Below are 22,735 nucleotides of genomic sequence, written 5' to 3'. Positions count from 1 at the left end.
CGGTGTGTCAGAAACATCCAGCAAAGATCCTCTCCTGTGTCCGGTACTCGGTCCTCCTCATAGCTGAACGGGCTATATCAGATTGTTCTTAAACTCAGGGGGCAGTTATGACTTGTATTCCCATGATATGTTCCGCGGAGGTGAGGCCTGCTGCACACGGACCGTGCCGTCCCAGTCTGAAAACACCTGAGGAAGCTGCACCGAGCAGGGCGGAGACACGGAGAGGGAGAGGTCTCACTCTGCTGCTGTTTCCAGACACCACAGTCACAGAGATTAGATTAAAGTTCAGGAAGTTCCTTTCTTTCAAAATTAAACAGCGCAAGAAGAGGTACTGCACTTAAGTAAGTGTACTTTAGAGATACTTTTATAAATGATGGAGGAAGTATGTGGTCTTTTAGGCTACTTAAAGTCTCCACTACAAAGTAAAGTACAGCCCTAATGTATCAGCAGTAAAAAATACACTAAAGTATTAAAGTAGTAAAAGTTTAATTTATAATCAAACATCAGATTTTATATACTATAAATGTGTTTTGTGTGCAGAAATCTTTGTATGTGTTTGTCTGTCTCTGTCTCTGTATGTGTGTGTGTGTGTGTGTGTGTGTGTGTGTGTGTGTGTGTGTGTGCGTCTTAGTGTGTGTGTGTCTGTCTCTGAAATTAGCCGACTGGCTAACACTGGCGCATTTACAGAAATGTTGATTAATGTGCATTGTCCTAATATAAATAAATAAATCTTCTTCTTCTCTGTATGTGTGCGTGCGTGTGTGTCTGTCTGTCTCTGTCTTTAATGTATAAAGTAACTAGTAACTAAAGTAACTAGTAACTAAAGCTGGAACAGATGAATGTAGAGGAGTAACTAAAGTAACTAGTAACTAAAGCTGTAACAGATGAATGTAGCGGAGTAACTAAAGTAACTAGTAACTAAAGCTGGAACAGATGAATGTAGCGGAGTAACTAAAGTAACTAGTAACTAAAGTAACTAGTAACTAAAGCTGTAACAGATGAATGTAGCGGAGTAACTAAAGTAACTAGTAACTAAAGTAACTAGTAACTAAAGCTGTAACAGATGAATGTAGCGGAGTAACTAAAGTAACTAGTAACTAAAGCTGTAACAGATGAATGTAGCGGAGTAACTAAAGTAACTAGTAACTAAAGCTGGAACAGATGAATGTAGAGGAGTAACTAAAGTAACTAGTAACTAAAGCTGGAACAGATGAATGTAGCGGAGTAACTAAAGTAACTAGTAACTAAAGCTGGAACAGATGAATGTAGTGGAGTAACTAAAGTAACTAGTAACTAAAGCTGTACCAGATGAATGTAGCGGAGTAACTAAAGTAACTAGTAACTAAAGCTGGAACAGATGAATGTAGTGGAGTAACTAAAGTAACTAGTAACTAAAGCTGTAACAGATGAATGTAGCGGAGTAACTAAAGTAACTAGTAACTAAAGCTGGAACAGATGAATGTAGAGGAGTAACTAAAGTAACTAGTAACTAAAGCTGTAACAGATGAATGTAGTGGAGTAACTAAAGTAACTAGTAACTAAAGCTGGAACAGATGAATGTAGCGGAGTAACTAAAGTAACTAGTAACTAAAGCTGGAACAGATGAATGTAGCGGAGTAACTAAAGTAACTAGTAACTAAAGCTGTAACAGATGAATGTAGCGGAGTAAAAAGTCGTAGTAGAAGTAGAAAGTGACATGAAAAGAAAAGACTCAAGTAAAGTACAAGTATCTCAACATTTGGTACTGAAGAACAGTACTGGAGTAAAAGTACTTAGTTACATTCCAGCGCTGTGTTGTAAGGAAACATGTTGTTGAACCTGCAGGAAACAGCAAACTCTACGTTGGAGAATGCTTTAGATTGAACGTTCCCCAGGTGTGTTGCAACCATTGGCCCCGCCCCCTTCACCTCCAGGCAGGTGTCAAAGATGATCTCTGTTCAAGAAGATGGAGCACTCAACTGTTAAAAATAAACAGCTGTTATGGTGTCTGTGAAGAGATTTTTGTAAATTGTATTCATGCAACCCTTGTGTTCTCGTCCCGGCTTAAAACATTTTAGTGTTTTCACACTGTTTAAAGGTTTTTCTGGCATTTTTGTTGCTTTTTGGTAATTTTTGCTGCTTTTCTGGCACTTTTTCTGACGATTAAAACTTTTTTGTCCACAACCACCATCTTATAAACACTAGTTTTACACTTATTCTTTGAATTCATGGTCAATTAGGTTAGTCTGCATCAGACGTTCCACTTCTGGGATTGCTGCCGGATGTCCTTTTTTTTTTTGGCTGGATGTCCGTCCCCTTCCTCTGTCTCTGTGTTGGCGTTCTAACCTCCGGCTGATTTGTGAGGACTATGGTTAACTGCTCCTCAGATCTCTGCAGGGTAAATCCAGACAGCTAGCTAGACTATCTGTCCAATCTGAGTTTTCTGTTGCACGACTAAAACAACCTTTGAATGTACACATGTTCCACCAGAACAAGTTCCAATCTATCTATCTATCTAGTATAGTTACATCACTATTATATAGCAATGACAACGTAGCAAATGTAGAACATGTATATTTATATACAGTACAGGCCAAAAGTTAGGACACACCTTCTCATTCAATGCGTTTCCTTTTTATTTTCATGACTATTTACATTGTAGATTCTCACTGAAGGCATCAAAACTATGAATGAACACATATGGAATTATGTACTTAACAAAAAAGTGTGAAATAACTGAAAACATGTCTTATATTTTAGATTCCTCAAAGTAGACACCCTTTGCTTTTTTTATTAATAAGGGAAATAATTCCACTAATTAACCCTGACAAAATTTGAAGAATCTAAAATATAAGACATGTTTTCAGTTATTTCACACTTTTTTGTTAAGTACATAATTCCATATGTGTTCATTCATAGTTTTGATGCCTTCAGTGAGAATCTACAATGTAAATAGTCATGAAAATAAAAAGCAAACACATTGAATGAGAAGGTGTGTCCAAACTTTTGGCCTGTACTGGTTTTTATATATATATATATATATATATATATATATATATATATATATATATAAAAACTTTGTTTTGGTCATCTTTTTTGACATTTTAGTGGCTTTTTTGACGTTTTCAAGCTTCTTTTTCCCAAATTTTTTGTCACTTTGTCCAATGTCACAGCACTAATGTTAAAGCCTTAATTCTCTGGTACGTCATGTGGGATTGTGCCTGTGTTCCCACATTTCTAAGAATTCTTTTCTTTCACTGAAAATTAAGCCCTATGTTCCCACATTTCCGTTTTCATAAATTTGTATCAGATTTTATTCCCCTTTCTCCCAATTTGGGGTTAACCCTAACCTTAACCCTAATTTCAAGAAAAATCGTAGAAATGTAAGAACAAAGGGCCTAATTTTCTGTGAAAAAATAATTCTTAGAAATGTGGGAACATAGGCCTGACCCCAGTCATGCATGTAACTGGTGGTGGTGAGTGAATGAGACAATGTCCAAAACAGTGAATTATCTTTGGGTGAAGTTCCCGTTTATTCTAGAATAATGAACAGCCAAAGGTTGATTACTTTGATGAGATGTACTTGAAGTAATGCAGTTTAATTTTCTCTTCATGCTGTGTTTAGTTTAATGTTACAGTGAGAACCATGTGTTCCTGAATATTTGCTTAAAATTACTTCCCACTCCCCTGATTAATATCGCCTCTGACCAGTGTCACCTCTGTACATATACTACCATCTAGTGGTCAAAATGTTGTAGCCCTTACATACATTTACTCATCTATTTACACACATTACAAGAATTATAGTACACATGCTGAATGTCTCCTACAGTTAAAATGCATTGTGACATTGACAGTTCTCATTAAAAACTTTTCCTTAAGATGTTTGATGTGTCATTAGTGAGATACCCAAACACAAGGAGGATAGAAAACTAACTTATGAGGAGATTATGTCACCATTTCTGAGGAAAAAAAGACACAATCAATGAGCCAACTAAGGACCAAAGTGAAGCCTTGTCCACCACAACATATAAACCACAGGACTGAAAAGTAGTCATAAGGAGCTTGCACACTGCTCCAACAAATGCCAACAAACACCAACAAACACCAACAAACACCAACAAACTCCAACAAACTCCAACAGTTGGGTCAGTGTGGGCCGTCTGTCTGTGTTTGTTGGTGTTTGTTGGATGGAGTTGGTAGAGTTGGACATGTCCAGTCTGGTCTGAATATCGGACCAACGCAACCCATTTTCCAACAATTGACAACATTCTAACAGCTTGAAATGCTGTCTCTAAAATGGGTGTTTTTTTCTGGCAATTAGTGGAGTAACCATAGTGAGTAATTCCTCAAAATCTTGAGGAGCAAAATGGGCAAAATTTGCAAAAGCTGGAGTATCTTTTGAGCAAAGTTCTTGACACAAGTTAGGATAGACACCCAGTTTTACATGTCGCAATATCCAAGGTTTCCACCACAGTCTCCTCCTGGCTCGCCTTGATTGCCGTCTCTCCTGTACACGGCAAGCAGCTTTACAGGCCAGGTAGACCAGAACTACTTTGGCCACATTCAACAAGGTCTCCACTTCATCCTTGTTATATTACACTAAAACTCAAATAAGAAAAGGTAGGACTATAGGTGACAAAAGTCAGTCTTGTCTGTTACTGTCTGGGAAGTGTGGACTGGCAGTTGGTTTATGAACCAAGTCTAAAGACCAACAAGACAAATGTTGGAGTTTGTTGGTATTTGTTGGAGCGGTGTGCAAGCTCCTATAGTCAACATCATTGTTTTGTACCTTTACAATGAACATGCAATAATGGTTGTTTTTAAATCTATGGATCTTGGACAGTAAATGTCTAACATTCAAGGTGATCAAATGTATGACCCTTGAAACCTCTGTTACACCTATAATATAATACCTCTCTGCAACTCTGGTGCAGTTCATAAATATAGCGCTATATTAACTCAAAAAACATTGCCTCTGAACATAATTCAGCCAACAATTACCTTTTTCAGCACGCAACGTAAACATTACATAATTGAAAAAGCCATTTGGGGATATATACAGTTTTTCTTGATTGCTTTGACCTGCTTAAAGAAACTGGGATCCACTTGGTTTTCATCATCACTGTCTCAGCAGAGCAGAAGACACCTCTTGCAAATGTGTTAACCCTTTCTCAATGGATTGACACATTTTCCGAACGCTTTTGCAGAACAGTTTACACGGATGTCATTCAAGCAGTCCAAGCTCCATTGTTTTAGCTATGGTAACCAAAAAGAAACCATCTGTTCCTAACTATTAGAAACTACCTACATCAGTATGAAATCACTGAAGCACCTGTTTGACACTCATTGACACAAATATTCAATTAGCAATCAGTCAGCAGGGTTAGGCCATGTGGCCCCATCGTCAAGACAGAAGAGTATCAATAGTGGCTATTTCTTATACTCTACAATAATAGATGTTTATACTTTACTGTAATATATTTTATTTGTATTTTCTTAATTTCTTATACTCTAATAGATTTTATTTTGGTTTGGTTTACATGTATTTTGTGTAATATTTACAGTATTTCAGTTTTCAGCCACAGTTTGAAAATAAGAATCAATGGAATCAATAAAATTTGCATCAAATCATTTCTGATTCTGGATCCAATTCTTGGCAAGATGGCAAATTTGACAACAAATGTCTCTGGCATGAAAGCTCCGTACAGTAATAGGCTACAATGACAAGCAATGATGCACTGATTCACACTGAGTGCTGTATTTTGTGTTTTGTTGTCCACTGTGCAATGGTTGATTGGAAGAGCTCATACACTTGTTTGCAAGTTGTGTTGTTTGAATGCAAAATTTGCTTTTGTTGCATATTTTAAATGTTTTGGCACAGTTAGAGCCTTTTGCAAACCAAATGTTTCATTTTGACCATGAGTGCCACTGTTTCGGCCTGTGTGTTAACTGTTTTGAAAATGTGGAGTTTGAGTTGACTGCTGTATCAAAGCAATCAAGAAAAACTGTAAATGTAATTTCTAGGGAAAATGTCGTCTGTATTGTCCTATGTTGACATATATTAATGTATATTAAATTTCAGCTGACCAGACAGTCCTTCCAGAAAAATGCGGAGTTTTTTTGTGATTGTTACAGCCAGGCAAAAATCCTTGATTATGCGGCACGTTTTCTTAAAAAATGCGGTACATGTAGTTAAACTCTCCGGGCTATTAGCCTACTTGAGAGTCTGCTCTGGAGACTTTGCTCTAATTTTCGGGACAATTGGGGCAGGTTTCGGGATTCAGGACAACTGCTTGGATTTCGGGACATCTGGTCACCTTACTGTCTCACCAAATGCTTGCTCTTGGGGGGAAATGTTGGGTCTTTGGGTATATTATAGAGTGTGGTCTGGACCTACTCTATCTCCAAAGTGTCCTGAAATAAGTCTTGTTTACATTTGACAAATGGAATAAATCCTGCATACACAGACTCACACATGTATTTAGAACAGTGTTTATGAGGACTGTGATTGTGTGTCTGTGTGTGTGTCTGTGTGTGTGTGTGTCTGTGTTAGTGTGTTTGTCTGTGTGTGTGTGTGTGTGTGTCTGTTTGTCTTAGTGTGTGTTTGTTTAGTGTGTGTTTGTGTGTCTGTGTGTGTCTGTGTGTGTGTTACTGTGTGTTTGTGTTTGTGTTAGTGTGTGTGTATGTCTGTGTGTGTGTGTGTATGTCTGTATGTTTGTCTGTGTGTGTGTGTGTGTGTGTTAGTGTGGGTGTGTGTGTGTGGGATTGTGTTTGTGTGTGTGTGTGTGTGTGCGTGTATTTGTGTGTGTGGTTGTGTCTGTTTGTGTGTGTGCATATGTGTGTGTGTTTGTGTCTGTGTGTGTGTGTGTGTGTGTTTGTGTGTGTTGGTGTTTGTCTGTGTGTGTGTGTGTCTGTTTGTCTTAGTGTGTGTTTGATTTAGTGTGTGTTTGTGTGTGTGTGTTTGTGTGTGTTGGTGTTTGTCTGTGTGTGTGTTAGTGTGTGTTTGTTTGTGTTTGTGTTAGTGTGTGTGTGTGTCTGTGTGTGTGTATTTGTGTGTTAGTGTGTGTTTGTGATTTAGTGTGTGTTAGTGTGTGTTTGTGTTATTGTGTGTGTTTTAGTGTGTGTTTGTGTCTGTGTGTGTGTGTGTGTGCGTGTGTGTGTGTGTATGTGTTTGTGTGTGTTTGTGTGTTTGTGTGTTTGTGTGTGTTAGTGTGTGTGTGTGTGTGTTTGTGTGTTTGTGTGTTAATGTGTGTTTGTGATTTAGTGTGTGTTAGTGTGTGTCTGTCTGTGTGTTTGTCTTAGTGTGTGTGTGTTTTAGTGTGTGTTTGTGTGTGTCTGTGTGTTTGTCTTAGTGTGTGTGTGTTTTAGTGTGTGTTTGTGTGTGTCTGTGTGTTTGTCTTAGTGTGTGTGTGTTTTAGTGTGTGTTTGTGTGTTAGTGTGTAACCGGGGATTTCCACTGGATGCCTAACAGCTGTGGACCGGCTCCGCCGTCCACCAACACCCACCGGGACAGCTGAAGTCACGAGGACCCGACGAGATCTCACGAATTCACGTAGAATTGAACCACAAAACCAACAACAGTTTGTTTCCATCCAGAGGAGTAGAGGGGAAACCACTCTGTGCTGTGTTTTCGAGGTGCAGTGCAGGGAAATATGATCCGCCGTGAGCACGGCGTATTTTATTTTGAAAATTAACCGGATATTTATTTTGTTTCTGCGCTCCACTTCCTGTCCCGCACTAATCAAAAATATAGAAGCTCTGCGTATCTGGGACGGAGTCGGGAAACAGACGTTCTGCAGTCAGTGGAAATTGCCGGTTAGTGTGTTAGTGTGTGTTTGTTTGTGTTAGTGTGTGTGTGTGTGTGTGTGTGTTTTTTTTTTTCTATCCTGGTGGGATCCTGGACCTGACATAGCACTCACCTCATGAGGACCATTTTTTCTCACGGGGACCGAATCAAGGTCCCCACGTGGTCATGTGTGTTCCCTAGTGGTCAGAGATGGTATTGCGGTGTTTAACTTTGCACTGGTGGGTGTGTCTGTGTATATGTGTGTGTGTGTTAGTGTGTGTGCGTATGTATGCGTGTGTGTGTGTTAGTGGGTGTTCGTATGTATATGTGTGTGTGTGTGTGTGTGTGTGTGTGTGTGTGTGTGTTGTGGGTGTTAGTGTGTCTGTTAGTGTGTGTGTGTGTGCATGTGTGTCTTTGTGTGTTTGTATGTGTGTGTTTGTTTTATTGTGTGTGCTTGTGTGTTTGTGTTTATTTGTGTGTGTGTGTGTGTGTGTGTGTGTGTGCGTTTGTGTGTGTGTATATGTGTGTGTGTGTGTGTTTGTGTGTGTGTGTGTGTGTGCGTATGCGTATGTATGTATGTGTGTGTAAATGTGTGTCTGTGTAAGTGTATGTTTGTGTAAGTGTGTATGTTTTAGTGTGTGTCTGTGTGTTAGTGTGTATGTGTGTGTGTGTGTCTTAGTGTGTGTGTGAGTGTGTTAGTGTGTGTGTGTTAGTCTGTCTGTGTGTTAGTGTGTGTGTGTGTGTGTCTGTGTGTGTTAGTGTGTTTGTGTGTGTTTGTGTTAGTGTGTGTGTGTATGTGTATGTGTGTGTGTGTGTCTGTGTATGTGTGTGTGTGTGTCTTTGTGTGTGTTTGTGTGTTAGTGTGTGTTTGTGTTATTGTGTGTGCGTTTGTTTGTGTGTCTGTGTGTGTGTGTGCTTAAGTACAGCATATTTGAGGACAGTGTATAAGGACAGTGTAATGAGTTTTTGTAAATATGTAAGAAATTAAATATATTTATTTGATATAAACATTTGAGAAATAAATTGTATATTGTAAGATACAAGATTTGGTAAGCATAAGTATATGTTTGCATGCGTTATGAAGAATTTTGACTGAGAAAGCTTGTTAACTAACGGTAGGATTAGATAAATGTGTAGTTCTTCCCACTCCTTTTCCAGACATCTGATCAAACTTATCAAATGTTTGTCATTCATGTACCTTGACATGCTTTCTGATTTGTGTAGTATCAATATTTTCTGTATGACCCTCTCTGTCTGTGTGTGTGTGTGTGTGTGACCCTTTCTGTTTTCTTTTAAATGCTGAAATACATTTCAATCAATCAAAAAGGGGACAGTGATTTCCTACAGTGTTCATGAGGACAGTATGTTTGTGAGGACTGTCTGCTAATTAGAGGATATTTGGAAACTACAGTGATCATGAAGACGTTGGCCCTCATTTATGAAACGTGCGTACGACCTAAAACAGGCGTACGCCGATTCCTACGCCAAGCTCGGCATTTGTCAATTTGAACGTGAGCGTAGGCTGCGATCAAATCTCACGTCTGGTCTGAACTCGTGTACGCAGGTTTCTGCGTCAGCGGGGCCTCGCGGTGCAGCATATCATCAGTTTAACAGGAGAAGGAGAAGTCATCAGCTGATCACCTATCAGCAATGGCAGATCTGGCTCTTTTAGAGGACCTCTATGAGCCGGTACAACAGTGCACACGCACGCACACCGTGGCACCATGGTGGAGCGCTCCATCGGATTGTTTAAGGGCAGATGGCTCGCATCAGTAGGTGGGGGGGGGGGGGGCCTATAATATTGTTTTAGCCTGTGGGGGTTCTGCACAACATCTCGCAGGGAAACCGGGTGCCATAAATGTAGCGATGGAGCCAGATGAGCCGATGCCCAGAGAGCAGAGTCCAGAACAGCCACCAACTGAAGGAGACAGGATATTATTATTCCTCACGTTTAAAAGGTTTAGCCTATAGTGTTATGTTTGGCAATGATATTCAATACAGGAAACGTGACGATGCACAACATTTTTATTTATTATTCAGGTTTTCATTTCTATGTCGTGAACGATTTATTCCTGCCATTGACCGAGTTATTTCGGCTTGTTTTTCCAGCCCCTCTGCTGTCAGGAGACAGGGTCGGGGTGGTGGTCCAGCATGGGGGCGGAGGACATGCGCTCTCCATCAGCTGTTGTCTCGTTCTGACTCATGAAAAAAAACACGAGTAAAATGAAAAACGCTGCATAAACTCCGCTACCGTGTGTTTATTTAAATATAGGTACACCATGTAGGCCTAAGAGATTGCAGTAGAAGCCTGTATATTACTATTAGGACTATAGAAAATGTGTCAAGGATGTATAAATTAAACTTAAGCTAATCTTCAGCTGGAGTCCGATTTACTACGGCAACACTGTTGACCGCATCAGTGATCTCTTTTCATCCCGCATTCTTTCTACAGCCTTTGATACCAGTTTCCAGGCTGCCAGATAGTCCACACGTTAGTGCAAATGAACCGGAGACATCAGGGTTTCAATCTCCACGTCTGAAAAGTGCCGCTTCTCATCCGGATTACGTCTCGCCATGTCGTGAATTGTAGGGGCGAGGCCTCAAAACCCAGAATATATTGGGGCGTGATATTTAAATTGCGATCATTTCCAGCCGCTGCATTTATCAATGTACGACCATTCTTACGCTCTGATTGTTGTGATACGAACGTTTCATAAATCCCACGTGAAGCCTGTCGTAAGATGATTTCTGCGCTCATATCTGCGCTGGTTTCTACGTTAGGTTGATAAATGAGGGCCAATGTGTCTCAGGACAGTATATGATATGAAAATGTTCCAAAACCTCCAAAACATATCTGTTGCAAAATCCAAATTCTGGAATAAATTACTTTGGGGATAATTACTTACCATATTATCCCCAAATTTAGTGAAGCCCCACAAAAATGTGTAATTATAAAGTCCTTAATTGGAATACTGCACCAAAATGATCATAAAATGAGTTATATTAAGGATCAGATTAATTTAAAAACTAATTTGGAACCTAAATTGGAAATATGTCTGAAATAATGAGAGCAATGCGTGTAAGAAATGTTGTGAATATCAAAACAACTATGTCCAAATTATAGCCTTCCACTAATTAGGGGGCGCTATGAAGCCACTAAACAAGCATGAATTAAATTGCCGTAAAATCTTGCAATATTCACAGGTTTTGTGGGTTTTTCAAGTATGGCAAGCTCAAAAAAAATGCATATATTGATATATAAATCGAAATAATTACCAGTTTGAACACGGCTGCAAAGTTTTGCGAGGTTTTGTGGATTCTAAAGTCCTCAAACATGTGTTTGTAAAATGCAAATGAATGGAATCCAAGATAGCTGATTCCTGTTGGCCGACAGGAAAGAGCAATGATCCTATTAAATTTCGCGAACATTAAAGGAACTTTATCCCAAACCAAAATGTGCTTTTAGAGACATTATGGAGCCTGCTGGCCACACCCAAAACATAATCACTGTAGAACTTTACAATTTATGCCAGTTTTGACGATTTTCGTGAGTTTTCGAGAATTCCAAACTTCTCAAAAATAAGATTGTGCAGCAGAATAATAATAATCTCTACACAAATAATAGGGTCCTCATGCCACAGTGTTAGGGACCAAATTATAAATTCATGTTTTCTCCCCTCAGCAGCCACAAAGTCCCCTCCCACCCTGGGATGCCTCTGGTCCATCTAGAAACTGTTTTAAAGCCTCTGGGACAGCTGAGACCTGAACTGTCCTAAAGGGTCTTCAGTGTTACCATGTTAGTATCACTGTTGGAAGATGGGTGTATTTGAGCACTGAACACTTCATCTATGTACTTCACTTCAGAGTATTACGATAAAAAAAAAAAAAAAAAATTCAAAGCCAGGTCAATCTAAGCTGTCAGACCAGTTAAGACACTCAGATTACAATCAAACTGTTGTTGGCTCTACTTGAGGAACACAAACAACCTTATATGTAAATCCTTCTACAGTAATTATTATTTAGCACAGAGAAAAATTCTACAGAACTACTACATTTCTTCCTCATCTGTCCTGGTGTCTGTGTGCATCTGATCCTAGGATGCTGTTAAACCCTTATAACTTCAGATCAAGTTTTTTTAAAAAGATCAGTGACGTCGAAACCTGTTCAACAGGTGGTAGTTGTCAGCCAATCAGAAGTGTGTTATATTTCCTCCTTCCTCTGCCTTATCTGCCTAAGGGGAATATGAGGACAAGGTATGTGAGACAGTGTTTGTGAGGACAGTGTTTGTGAGGACAGTGTTTGTGAGGACAGTGTTTGTGAGGACAGTGTTTGTGAGGACAGTGTTTGTGAGGACAGTGTGTGTAGGAGCCACATATTGGCTGTTTATGGTCTTATTCATGTTGTTTGTTGATTATTGTGTTGTGCTTTGATGTTGTGGGTGGTAGTCTATTTGTTTGCTTCACCTGTGCACCTGGGTTTTTGGGCATTGACAGAGGGGGGGGGTGAGCTTGGGAGCGAACACTTTTGTTGACCGCATCACGCTGCATGAACGCAATTATTCTACTCACCAGGTAACAATTACATTTGGTAACTACAGTGCTAAATGTATTTTACGTGTGGAAGAAGAAGAATATTTTGGACTGCTTACAGCCGCAACAGTGTGCATGTGAAAACAGTGTTATATATGTTTTGTGTGTACTAATGTACGTAATTACTGGGGAAAAGTTGGAAAAGGTGTGCAATAGCAACAAAGAATACAGAAACTGCACTAATCCTGCCTCTCAAACACTGTCCTCACACACCTGGCTGAGTTTTTTACTCGTAATACTCTGAAGTAAAGTACATAAATGAAATGTTCAGTGCTTGAATACTGCCATCTTCCAACAGTGAGACTAACATGGTAACACTGAAAACCCTTTAGCACAGTTTAGGTCCCAGCTTTAGCACAGTTCAGGTCCCAGCTGTCCCAGAGGCTTTAAAACCGTTTCTAAATGGACCAGAGGGGAGGGGGGACTTAGTGGCTACTGAGGGCCCCTCAGTGATTATGTTTTGAGTGTGGCCATCAGGCTCCATAGTGTCCCTAAAAGCGCATTTTCATTTGGGATAAAGTTCCTTCAATTTTCCCGAAATTTAATAGGATCATTGCTCTTTCAATTTAATTCATGCTTGTTTAGTGGCTTCATAGCGCCCCCTAATAAGTGGAAGGCTATAATTTGGACATAGTTGCTTTGACATTCACAACATTTGTTACACAAATTGCTGTCATTATTTCAGACATATTTCCAATTTAATTTCCAAATTTGTTTTTAAATTAATCTGATCCCACTTTTCCTCTTAGGTCCCCCTACAGGTTGGAAGTGGAATTGTCCATTACCGTTACCAGTATTCTTATGTCTCATTCGAACTACAGATCCACTACCCGATCTGGCAAACTTGCATAGTGCGGTTATAGCCGGTAGTGGGCTGCAAAGTGAATGCAGAAGTGCCGTTCACTCTGTTATGAGTAGATGAACCACTGAAACGATTTTGGAAACATTATTTTAAGGTACAAAATAATCTTTGGTGTTGCTTTAATATAACTCACTTTGTGATCATTTTGGTGCAGTATTACAATTAAGGCCTTTAAAAAACACATTTGAGGGGCCTCACTAAATTTGGGGATAATATGGAAATAATTTATTCCAGAATTTTGATTTTGTAACAGATATGTTTTTGAGGTTTTTATAGTCATATACTGTCCTGAGACACATTGTCCATTGACCTTATTTAATGTCTTTAATTATACTGGTCCAGGATCAGCTGCTCCAGTGTCTCATGTTAGCTGTATTTGAAACAGTTTGATGGAACATTTAGTTTGATAAAGCATGAAATATTCAGATATGCAGAATTTGTCATTTCTAGACTTATTTATTGTCTGATGTTTTAGATTATTTGCCCTGTTCACACTCATTGCTTTTGATTGTAGATAGTGTTAACTTTTACAAGATGCTGCTCAGAAAATGTATTTAAACATGCCGATACACAGATTTTTTAAAGTTTCCCTATTGTTTTTAATGCGTTTTGAAATTTAGGTGGGAAATCACTGCAGAAGAATGTGTGGAAATAATAGCATTAATACTGCCAGTTAATGCTTAAAGGTGCATGTGTCAAATAAGAATGTCAGTTTAAGGGTGTTGTGGTCATTGTTATAGAGCTGTGTGCAGTCATTGAGGAAATGGTTGAAAGATCTCTCCGGGTGAGACACGTCTGTAATGCCCATGCAAAGAAAGACTCAACGCACAGATGCTTTGCTTAAGCTTTTACTTATAGTTTATACCAGGGGTTCTCAAACTTTTTTCAATAATGTACCCCCTGACCAGCACTAAACATCTATATAAAGAGGAACAATACAGTGTCGGGAGTGATAGATTTACTAAACAACAACCTTGTACCTGAAAAATATTTAAATGCTACATTTCAAATTAGCTGAGAACCATGGTTCTCAGCAGGAAACCGATGGAATGCCTTCTCCAGGTAGGGAATGAGTCCTTACCCCAAGTGAAGGAGTTCAAGTACCTTGGGGTTTTGTTCGCGAGTGAGGGGACAATGGAGCGGGAGATTGGTCGGAGAATCGGGCGCAGCGGGTGCGGTATTGCATTCAATCTATCGCACCGCCAGGACGAAAAGAGAGCTGAGCCAGAAGGCAAAGCTCTCGATCTACCGGTCAGTTTTCGCTCCTACCCTCACCTATGGTCATGAAGGCTGGGTCATGACCGAAAGAACGAGATCCAGGGTACAAGCGGCGAAATGGGTTTCCTCAGGAGGGTGGCTGGCGTCTCCCTTAGAGATAGGGTGAGAAGCTCAGTCATCCGTGAGGAGCTCGGAGAGCCGCTGCTCCTTTGCGTCGAAAGGAGCCAGTTGAGGTGGTTCGGGCATCTGGTAAGGATGCCCCCTGGGCGCCTCCCTAGGGAGGTGTTCCAGGCACGTCCAGCTGGGAGGAGGCCTCGGGGAAGACCCAGGACTAGGTGGAGGGATTATATCTCCAACCTGGCCTGGGAACGCCGATCCCCAGTCGGAGCTGGTTAATGTTGCTCGGGAAAGGGAAGTTTGGGGTCCCCTGCTGGAGCTGCTCCCCCCGCGACCCGACACCGGATAAGCGGACGAAGATGGATGGATGGATTTCAAATTAGAATTTCGGATCCATCACTTAATTCATTTATTATTATAGTATAATTATTTTAGGAATTATGCATGACCTATTTTTAAATGAGCATTTTGCAAAAAGATCACGTACCCCCCTGCAGTACTCCAAAGTACCCCCAGGAATACGCGTACCCCCATTTGAGAAACACTGGTTTATACAATATATCCTTCTAACACTGTTCTGGTCAAAAATGACCGATTTACACATTCCCTGTACCATAAATATGTCATTCTTCATCAGATTGCCTTAAGACCTTATGATATCCTGTAAAAAAAGGCATTTGAACACGAACAATTAATTGTGACTACTTTCTTTGAATTTTGAGTGATTTATTCATGCATGTGAACCACCAATGTTCGGACACACGTGCATGCACGCACACACAGAAACACACACACCCACATGTTGTAGATGTTAGGGTTCTAATAAGGTTCTTTTTACAATAAATGTTCTATTAGAAATACTTTTTGTCATTTTTATTGGTATTTATGTTTAAATAAGAGCAGTTAAAACTGTCTGGTCAAAAAATTTGACCGTGAAGAGTAAATTAAGGGGGTAAACAGTGTTTAAAGGATATAGTGTTGTTCATCAGATAGAGTAGCAAAAGAAGGAACCGGATGTTATTGTGTTCGTCAGAGCAGAAGAGGAAGTCGCGCTGCATGGACCCCCACCCTTGAGTGTGTGTGCGTGTGTGGGTAGATTGCAGCATCGGAATGGCAGAAGAGAAATAAAGTCTGAGGGAAAGGATAGATCGGAAAAGGAAGAAAAGAGCAGCTTCGTCTCTCCCAGGGTTTCCTCGACACATGAAGGAGGAAAGAGTCTGTAGATAAACCAGAAGTGAGTAAAGCAGGTGAGATCCATAGCGTCACTAAAAGCACATTTTGGTTTGGGATAAAGTTCCTTTAACCCTTGTGTTGTCTTCGGGTCAAATACGATCCGTTTTCTAAATGTCTATCTCAGAAATATGGGTCTCTTTTTAACTACCTAATTTTAATTACTCAAAAACAACATGGATGGATGATTCCACACAACGCGCTTCGCAAGTACGACATAAGATCGGATCTCTACTTTCAGTGAATTTTGGGTGTTTTGTTAAATGTTTTTGCATTTGAAAAGAAATAGAAAGGTTTCGAAACAGTATTTCAACTGAACGTTGACATATACACTTCTGTGATTATCCTTCCTTTAATATTAGTCTAAATAATTCATAACTTCTTCTTTTTAACTCAAGTATTAGGTATGTATAGTTTTCTATAAGTAAGGTTTATTGACCATGAATTCCAAATTAATGTGTAAATCTAGTGATATGTTGGTGTTAGTGGTATTCATACATGGTAGTGAAAAGGAGTGTTAAACGTCAAAGTGCCAAAAACATTGAAAAACGCGCCAAAAGAGACAAAAACGTTAGAAAAAGTGATTTTCAGTTTTGACCCGAGAGGAAGATGCATGGTCGAATGGAAGCCAACAAGGGTTAATGTTTGCGAAATGTAACTTTCCTGTTGCCCAACAGGAATCAGCTATCTTGGATTCCATTCATTTGCATTTTACAAACACTTGTTTGAGGACTTTAGAATCCACAAAAACTCAGAAAACTTTGACGCCATGTTCAACCTGGTAATCATTTCAATTGATATATTGATATATGTATTTTTGTTGCCCTTGCCATACTTGAAAAACCCACAAAACCTGTGAATATTGCAAGATTTTACGGCAATTTAATCCAGGCTTGTTTAGTGGCTTCATAGCGGCCCCTAATTAGTGGAAGGCTATAATTTGGACATAGTTGCTTTGATATTCACAACATTTGTTACACGCATTGCTCTCATTATTTCAGACATATTTCCAATTTAGGTTCCAAATTTGTTTTTAAATGAATTTTATCCTTACAGGAACACGCCGACTTATTGGGACTTTATCTTATTCACTGTAACCCCCAGAGTTAGACTAGTCCATACATACCCTTCTCATCTCCATGTGTGCTGTAACGCTGTCTGACGGCTCCAGCAGCATCAGCCCAGCACAGATCCTGCAGGTAACTGGTTCCAGTAATCCTACTGCTCCCAATAAGTGACAAAATAACTCCAACATGTTCCTATTTACATGTTGTGATTTATAAGTCTGGCGTGTACAAAAAACAACGTAACATGAGACACAGCCGTCTTCTAACTGTAAACAAACCGGGAACTATATTCTCAGGCGGAAGAATATAGTACTTGGGCGGAGTGATATGCTCGCAGCAAGCCTGTCTGAGAATATAGTTCCCGGTTTGTTTACTGTTAGAAGATGGCTGTGTCTCATGTTACGTTGTTTTTTTGTACACGCTGTGACTCTATAAATCACAACATGTAAATAGGAACATGTTGGAGTTATTTTGTCACTTTTGTCACAATTTGGAGCAGTAGGCTAGTTGGAACCTGTTACCTGCAGGATCTGTGCTAAGCTAAGCTAATGCTGGAACCATCAGACAGCATTACAGCACGCACGGAGATGAGAAGGGTATGTATGGACTAGTCTAACTCTGGAGGTTACAGTGAATAAGATAAAGTCCCAATAAGAGATGAGAAGGGTATGTATGGACTAGTCTAACTCTGGGGGTTACAGTGAATAAGATAAAGTCTCAATAAGAGATGAGAAGGGTATGTATGGACTAGTCTAACTCTGGGGGTTACAGTGAATAAGATAAAGTCCCAATAAGAGATGAGAAGGGTATGTATGGACTAGTCTAACTCTGGGGGTTACCGTGAATAAGCTAAATTCCCAATAAGTCGGCGTGTTCCTTTAATATAACTCCCTTTGTGATAATTTTGGTGCAGTATTCCAATTAAGGCCTTTATAAAACACATTTTTGAGGGGCTTCACTAAATTGTCATTGTTTTGATTGTAGATGGTGCACAGATTTTTTAAAGTTTCCCTATTGTTTAATGTGTTTTGAAATGTAGGTGGGAAATCACTGCAGAAGAATGTGATTGGCTGTCTACCACCTGTTGGACAAGTTTTGACGTCACTGGTGTGTTTTTTTTAAGACTTGAACTGAATTTATAAAGGTGTGACACACACTGACACCCGGAAGAACAAGGGAGAAATGAGCAGCTTTGTCTCTCCCAGTGTTTCATCAACACATGAAGGTGGAAAGAGTCTGAGCGAAGTTCAGCAGGTGAGAATCCTACCAGAGGAATCTGTTAATGTCTGATAATCAGGATCACTTTGATCACATTGTGCTGTGTTGCTGTTTAACTGGACAGTAGAAAGGTTTCCGCATGCTGATTTAAAATATATATTTGAAATATGTTGTAGAATATCTTTCTGATTTGAAAAACATTGATTTAAGAAAGATTTGCATGTAAAGTTATTTGTGTTTCTTAAGTAGAACCAACAGCAGTTTGATTGTGATCTGAGTTCCCTGAAATGAACACGGACCCTTAATAATTTATGTTGCTCACATCATAACATGTTGTTAATGATTGATAAATTGTTTATAAACCATCAATAAACATTTGGATGGCTATTAATTATTAATGTTGCATCTGATGATTATTCTTACCTTGTTAATGGTTAATTAAGACTCTGTAAAGCATGTATAAACAAAAAGTGAATTAATGGGGCCAAATTATTGTTACTTGATTCTTTATAAACCACTTATTATTCATTAACTAATTATTATAAGCATTAGTTGCAACTTTATAATAGCCATCCAAATATTGTTTGATTATATTATATTAGATGATTTACTAAACAATTATTAACCATTAACAAAGTATTATCTACCTAAATGTATAAACTTATTATGTATATACTAACTGCGCTGAAACTGCAACAGATTTTGAGTTAAAATAATAATACATTAAAGCACAACTAATAATAAGTAAACATATTTTTTAAAGATATTTTTTGGGGCATTTTAGCCTTTCATAGACAGGACCGCTGTAGACAGGAAAGGGGAGAGAGAGAAGGGGAAGACATGCAGCAAATGGCTGCAGGTTGGACTCAAACCCTGAGCCGCTGTGTCGAGGACTGAGCCTCTGCATATGGGTGCCTGTTTTACCAAGTGAGCTTCCCAGTTATAAGGGTTTAACAGCATCCTAGGATCAGATGCACACAGACACCAGAGGCATGTACTACGAAGCAAGATTTGGCGTTAACGAGGTAATTTCAGGTTCAAGCCAGGGTTTTGTGTATCATGACGGTGGATCACTTCTTATCCACCGATTTACCCGGTTAAATCGCCGTGGTAAATGATGCTGAACACCTACCTGCTCGGGAGCAGGTAATGTTGGAGATTAGAGAGCAACTGGTGTAAAAGCACTGCCTACTGATGCACGGAGCTTGATGCACGGAGAGAGGAGGGGTGCGCTCATAAAAATCAAAACATTTAGAGACAGACAACCCCATTAACATTCCCTGATGTGTATTTCTATGAAAGATGTAGATTTTCAGCGGAGGGAATTACGCATTTGTCGGCTTCTTGAGCCATACGGGTGTCGCCAATGCGCACATCGGTTTGAATTATGTTTTTATAGTTTTTTTCTTTTCTCTCACGATTGCTTACCAATTCCCAGGGTTGCAACTTAAATATTAGGCTAAAGCAACGACAGTTTATGGAAAACAAAAGTGTAATTATGGTCAGATCTTGTGCCTGATTGATAAGGAAATGATCAGTGTAGTTTAACGTATTGTAGTGTGTGTGCTGTATTCGGATACACTTTTATGCACCAATTTACGGTAGAAATACCTTTATTTAGCCTATGTGAAGAAAAAAACACAGATGACAATTAAAAATATGTCAAAAATACAATGGAAAGTATGTTGGGCATTTTTAAATGGGTATATGGAAATCCTGGAGCTTTCTTAGTGGGTATACTGTGTATAACTGCGGATCACACAGACTACATTGGAAGTGATATTGAGAAGTGTTGTGATTTACGCATAACAGCGTCATGGCTAAGGAAGAGAAAATGTAGACTAACTAACTAACACAGAATGGTCAGAGGACCCAAATTGCTTTTGTAGAGATTATTAATATTCTGCTGAACTTCCATATTTTTGAGAAGCTTTGGATGCTCAATGAATTGTGAAGTTGAAAAGTTGTTACAGTCGTCAGAACTGGCATCAATTGTAAAGTTCTGCAGTGATTAGTTTTGGGCGTGGCCAGTGGACTACCTGGCCTCCCCATAAGCACACTTTGGGTTGGGATAATGTTCGTTGTATGTTTAGGAAATTTGATCATTGCTCTTTCCTGTCACCCAACAGGAAGTCAGCTATCTTGGATTTCATGCTTTAATTAGCATTGTGTTTGATGACTTTAGGATTCACAAAAACACACAAATCTCCGCAGCAATGTTCAAATTAGTAATCATTTTGAGTGATACACTGACATATGCATTTTTGTTGTTTTGTTGTTGCCCTTGCTATACTTGAAAAAAAATCAACAAAAGTTCTCACGTGCACACATCAAAACCTGTTAGCATTGTAAGACTTTATAGTGATTTTGATCACACATGTTTAGCACCCCATAGGACGTGGAATGCCTTATTTTGGACATAGTTTCTCCAATATTAACAAGATGTAATACCCACAATGCTTTCATCATGTCAGACACATGCATAAGCTACAATGCATGTCATTCTTTTGACTTGTAAAGGTTTCATTATCATGAATAATTTGCTCCTCTAGTGAAATATGGAACAGTTTATTGAAGACTCCAGCCTCGAGGGCTGGAAGTTGATTGGCTCCGGAGGATTCGGACAAATCTACAAAGCCAGGCATCGTCGGTGGGCGTGTGACGTGGCCATTAAACTGCTTCGTCCTGATGACGGGTAAGTGCTTACAAAGCGTTGTCTGTTTATGATTACATTAAGTTGAGTGAATCACTTATAATGCAAACAAACACACAGGACCAATGAATCTTTGCTGCGTGAGATTGAAATGATGCGTCAAGCCACCAGCCAGTATGTCATGGCTGTCCGAGGGGTCTTCAAGGGTCGACCACCAAACGCCAAGTCTGATTTGTCAACACAGCTTGGTGTGGTCATGGACCTCATGGAGAGAGGATCACTGGCCTCCCTACAGCTAACCTGGGCTGGAAGAACTACTCATCTTTTACTTAGAGGTACTCTGTAAAAAATTATTCTGCTTCAAGTAAAAATTTTGAATATAATATTTAAAAAGAACATCAGAACAAAAGATTGACTAAATTAAAATTTGAATTTTGTCATTCTAAAAGAAATTCAAATGTTAATGTCTGAATTATGCAGTTTTTATGTTCAAACAGTTAATATTGAAGGAAATGAGAAGAACATAAATATAACACATGATTCCAAACTTTTAAATGGTAGTGTATATAAAGCAGTCGGAGTCAAGTCATATTTATTGCTAACTAACTACACTATTTGTCGATCTGTAACTATGGAAACTATCTTACAGGAAGCCTTGGATGGACCTCCACCCTGGCCGCTGGTCTTCAGACTGGCTCACCAAGTGGTTCTGGGTATTAACTACCTCCACAGTCTGCCCCGTCCCGTTCTCCACAAGGACCTGAAGCCCCAAAACGTGCTGCTGGACGACGCTCTCAATGCCAAGGTGAGTCCCAGGCCTTCAGGGGAGGTCAGGCCTCATGCTTACTTTATATTGTTATAATAGTTTGCACACTTTATGGAGACTAAATAAAGGCTGAAAGACATGTACTGTAAGCCCAAAAGTTGTTTTGTTAAGCAGAAATGACTCAACGATGAAACGATAAAAAGGAAGGGAAAGGGTTTTACTGTTTTAAAAGAGCCAAACTCCAGGTCTTAACATTGTACAGTATGAAGTATTATTAAGAGGAGTACAACTGATGTTTGACTGAAAAAGACAACTTGTTCAATTAATAACTTCACATTAGCACTGATTTCAGAAAGACATTTTATTTACGATTCAATTAAATATCAATTTGGGATATTTCAGGGACACTCACAATTTAGTTCAGAGGGTGTGCTGCAGAGATGGTATGCGTCATGTCAACACAAGTGACTTATTTCTTTTAGATGGCATGTCAGGCTTATATCTGTATTTGTATCCATACAGTCATATAAGTCAAGACCTGCGTGTCTTCTCCGTCTTTATAGTTTTTTAATCTGAAATGCAACCAGATATCTGCCTTTAGGCCAGGCGCTGTCTTCAGTGGAGCAGCTCCAGCTATGTTTCGATTCAACTTAGGTTCGCTCGTCTCTCACAGGGAAAGATCTCGTTACGCTAAGAACAAAAGGCCACACGGCACTGACGGGGTTAAAGCTCCATGCAAAAGGCAAATATTAAGAGATTGTTCTCTGGATATTATGAATTGATATTGGATTATTCAAATAGAAATCGATAACAATCACTTTTTTATTTTTTATTTTTTTTACAATTGTGCGTATTCTCACAGCAGTAATATCAAAAACTACATTTTGTGTCATGTCCAAAAGTAGCCATTTTCATATCATATCCTATAGAAAGTGTCAAATAAATACAATTTTCTTAAGATAATTTAAACCATCACATTCCTCATATTCTGACAGTGTTGCTTATCAAAATAGTTGCTAATTAATACAATCGAGTAATTGATTAATTAATGGACTAAATAATTCAGCTGTACTGTATAAACTGCAAAACACATTTGATAAGTTCTTCATATACTTTGTCTACAAAAATTTTGATTTGTAAAGTAACTAAACAATAAATGCAGGGGAATAGAAGTAGAGTGGCATAAAACGAAAATACTCACAAAGTAAATCCCTTTTCCGACACCTTGCTTTCTTTGCTAATTCTTT

General features: G+C 39.1%; 1 protein-coding gene across 1 annotated transcript in view; it reads right to left on the bottom strand.

Moving 5' to 3' along the window:
* The window catches only part of asap2b (ArfGAP with SH3 domain, ankyrin repeat and PH domain 2b), a 50,247-nt gene extending 50,000 nt beyond the window's left edge, over positions 1 to 247 (bottom strand). Inside the window, exon 1 of the mRNA XM_028604677.1 lies at positions 1 to 247. This exon is cut by the window's left edge and continues 271 nt beyond it. The gene's annotated coding sequence lies outside the window, so the exon portion shown is untranslated.
* Positions 248 to 22,735: the final 22,488 nt, after the last annotated feature.

Source organism: Perca flavescens, chromosome 18 (assembly GCF_004354835.1).
Source record: "Perca flavescens isolate YP-PL-M2 chromosome 18, PFLA_1.0, whole genome shotgun sequence".
Classification (NCBI taxonomy): Eukaryota; Metazoa; Chordata; class Actinopteri; order Perciformes; family Percidae; genus Perca; species Perca flavescens.
Note: the sequence above shows the minus strand (reverse complement) of the source record. Positions and strands in the feature narration are given on the sequence as shown.